The 3,621-nt window shown below is 50.3% G+C and overlaps 1 pseudogene; it reads left to right on the forward strand.

The window, feature by feature from the left end:
* Window positions 1-612: 612 nt before the first annotated feature.
* On the forward strand, window positions 613-3,084 carry LOC105827237 (annotated as a pseudogene).
* The last annotated feature ends 537 nt before the right edge of the window (window positions 3,085-3,621 follow it).

Consider the following 3,621-nt stretch of genomic DNA (forward strand, 5'->3'; position numbering starts at 1 on the left):
CTGGGCTCAAACTCTTGGGCTCAAGCGATCCTCCTGCCTCAGCTTCCGGAGTAGCTGGGACTACAGGTGCGCATCACCACGCCCGGCTAATTTTTCTATGTTTAGTAGAGACGGGGTCTTGCTCTTGCTCAGGTGGTCTTGAACTCCTGAGTTGAAGCCATCCTCCCACCTAGGCCTCCCAAGAGTGCTAGGATTACAGGCGTGAGCCACCATACCTGGCCTAAGTTATGAAATTTTTTAACCACAATTAAAATAAAGTCTCTTGCCCCATGGCAGGAGAGCATTTCCGGCCTGAGGGCAGGGCTCACGCACCCTCTCTGAGCACCCTCCCTCACATCCCCATCCCTGCCCTCCCCGCCTCTGCCCTGCCAGGCCTGGCCAGACCCCCAGCCCCATCCTTGTCCTCCTTCTCGGTCACTGCCTCTGCCCAGCTCAACAGCCCCACCCGTTGTTTGTCCCTTTAGTTTGAAAAGCCAAGGAAGGAAACAGGGAAAAGTGTTGCCATGAAGGCCGAGAACTGCTGCCACCAAAGACCCCCGCTGGCCCCAGACACCATGAGCCTGGGTCCCCCCAGTGCCCGCTCAGACTGCCATCGCCGCCAAAGTCCAGTTGATGCCGCAGACCTCTCCCAACGCCGCAGCCACCACCTCCGACATAGACAAGAAACAGCGGCTCCAGCAGCTGCTCCAGCTCTTCGGGAAGCAGCAAAGGGCAACAGCAGCCCTGCTCCACCTTGGCGGGGCCCTGCCTGCGAGCCTAAACCCAAAAGTGAAGAAAGAACCCAAGTGGATCCAGGCATTATAATCGCAGACGTGAACCTTCCTCCCCCTAATACGAAAGTTTTAACAACCAGACCCCACGCTCCAAGTCACAGAAAAGCAAACCTTTTAACAAGATGCCTCCTCCAAGGGGCAGCAGCAAATTCTTTAGCTCTTATTTTAACGGTGGAAGACGAGATGAGGTAGCAGAGGCTCAATCGGCAGAATTTAGCCCTGCCCGGTTCTCTGGTCCTAAGAAGATCAACCTGAGCCACTTGTTGAATTTCACTTTTGAATCCCATGGTCAGGTGGGTCACTTTGAAGGCAATGGACACGGCAGCTGGGGAAAAAGGAACAAGTAGGGACATAAGCCTTTCAACAAGGAACTCTTTTTACAGGCCAATTGCCAATATGTGGTGTCTGAAAACCAAGACGACACAGTTCATTTTGCTGATGCTTGAACAACTCAAGCGATCCTCCCGCCTCGGCCTCCCAGAGTGCTAGGGTTCCAGGCATGAGGCACCGAACCTGGCATTTGCTGATCCTGATACTTTAGTCAACTGGGACTTTGTGAAACACGTGCACATTTGTAGCCATGCAATGGTGTCTTGCCCAATATGTCTCTATCCACCTACTGCAGCCAAGATAGCCCATTGTGGACACATCTGCGGGGCCTGCACCCTGCACTATGTTTCACTGAGTGAGAAGACCTGGATTAAAGGCCCCATCTGTTATAGTTCTGTGCATAAGAAGGATCTCAAGAGTGTAGTTGCAAGTCACATCGGTTTGTTATTGGTGATATCATTACCGTGCAGCTGATGAAGAGGGAGAAAGAGGGGTTGGTGGCCTTGCCCAAATCCAAATGGCTGAATAGATCATTCTGTTCATCTAGAAGAGGAACAGCACAACCATCAAGTTGCTGCTGGCCTCTAAGGAACAGGTGCTGCATCAAGTAGTTCTGGAAGAGAAAGTAGCACTAGAGCAGCAACTGGCAGAGGAGAAGCATACTCCCGAGTCCTGCTTTATTGAGGCAGCTATCCAGGAACTCAAGACTGGGGAGGAGGCTCTATCACGATTGGCTGGAAGCAGAGAGGTCACCGGTGTCATGGCTGCTCTGGAACTATTGGTGCTGATGGCTCCCTTGGCAAAGGAGTCTGTTTTTCAACCCAGGAAGGGTATGCTAGAGTATCTGTCTGCTTTTGATGAAGAAACAACAGAAGTTTGTCTTCCATACACTCCTTCTAGTCCTTTTGCTTTCCCTCCAGTAGAGGACAAGGAAGCAGTATCTGAACCAGGCCTGTGACTACTCAGAGTTAGCACATGACAATTTTTGGGAAGGGACTATTTATATTGAGCCCACCAAGCAGCAACCCGTCACCAAGCTAGGCTTCACACACCTGAGCAGCAATCCTTGTTACTACTTTCACCAAGTAGAGTATGGGCAGCACAAGCTCCTGCACCTTGTGAATGTGCACTGCCCTGTGCAGGAGCATAGCAACATGGAGCCCAGCCCTGGGAAGATCCCGGCAACTGTTGTGGAGATCGCTGGGTACTCCATGTCTGAGGATGTTCGACGGAATCATAGATATCTTACTCACTTGCTGCTCACCTGTGAGTTCAGCATCTGTGAACTGGCACTGCAGCCTCCCCTGGCCTCTTAGGAAACACTAGAGATATTCTCAGATGACATTAAGAGGAAGCATCAGCACCAAAAGAAGGCTCAGGAGGAACACCACCAAGAGCACAGGATTTTGAGATGAAGGAGAACAAGAAACAGGGCAAGTACCGGAAGTGCACATTCCCCTAGAGAATCTATAGCAGTTTCCTGCCTTCGATTCCTGTACCTGCTCCTCCAATTCTGATTTGGGTCCCACCAGCACCAAGGGCCATAGGGCCCTCTCCCTTTCTCCTCTTAGAAGGCTCCCATGTAGACTTTCTGCTTTCCCCTCTGTCACCCACTGTCATTCAGGGCAGTCCCTCATTTTGCATTGGGAGTCTGGAAGAAGACTCTCCCTTCCCTTCCTATGCCCAGATGCTGAGGGTTGGGAAAGCAAAAGCAGATGTTTGGCCCAAAACTGCTCCAAAGAAAGATGAGAACAGTTTAGTTCCTCCTGCCCCTGTGGACAGCTTTGGGGAGAGTGATAACTCAGATCGTGTTCCTGTGCCCAGTTTCCAAAATTCCTTCAGCCATGCTTTTGAAGCAGCCTTCATGAAACTGGACACACCAGCTACTTTAGATCCCCTCTCTGAAGAGAAAGGGGGAAATAAAAGGGGAAAAAAAACCCCAAAACTCATGTTCAGCACCTCAGTCATCCACACCAAGTGACATTACTGGCCCAGGCTACCCTCTCCATCTGGTTTTCTTTTTTCCATGCTTCTGTTTGGCTGTTTTAATTTTTAAGTACTTGAGTTTGAACAGATAAGCTTTCAGGGAGAGGGAGTTTTCACTATGTGAGGGGGAACGAAAAAAATTTTAAACACAATGTATTTTCCAGCTTCCTGTCTTTACACCAAAGTATTGACACTTACAAGAGATCTCTTCCTGCCGAGGTTGTTAGTTTGTTGCCAGGTTAGTCTTTTTGACCCATGACTAACTAATTTTTCTCACCCAGAATAAGTTTGAGTGCCTTCAGCATCCCTTGGAGCAGCCCAAACCAGAAAGGTACAGCACTGCTCTGCGGTAGCATCATGTGTCACGGCTTCATGGTTTCAGCACACCTATCAGTTTGTCTTTTAAAAATAGTTGAGTTGGCCAGGCGTGGTAGCTCACACCTGTAATCCTAGCACTCTGGGAGGCCGAGGCAGGAGGATCACTTGAGCTCAGGAGGTCGAGACCAGCCTCAGCAAGAGCAAGACCCCGTCT

This window comes from Propithecus coquereli, unplaced genomic scaffold (genome assembly GCF_000956105.1).
Source record: "Propithecus coquereli isolate 6110/MARCELLA unplaced genomic scaffold, Pcoq_1.0 Scaffold99, whole genome shotgun sequence".
NCBI classification, from domain to species: domain Eukaryota; kingdom Metazoa; phylum Chordata; class Mammalia; order Primates; family Indriidae; genus Propithecus; species Propithecus coquereli.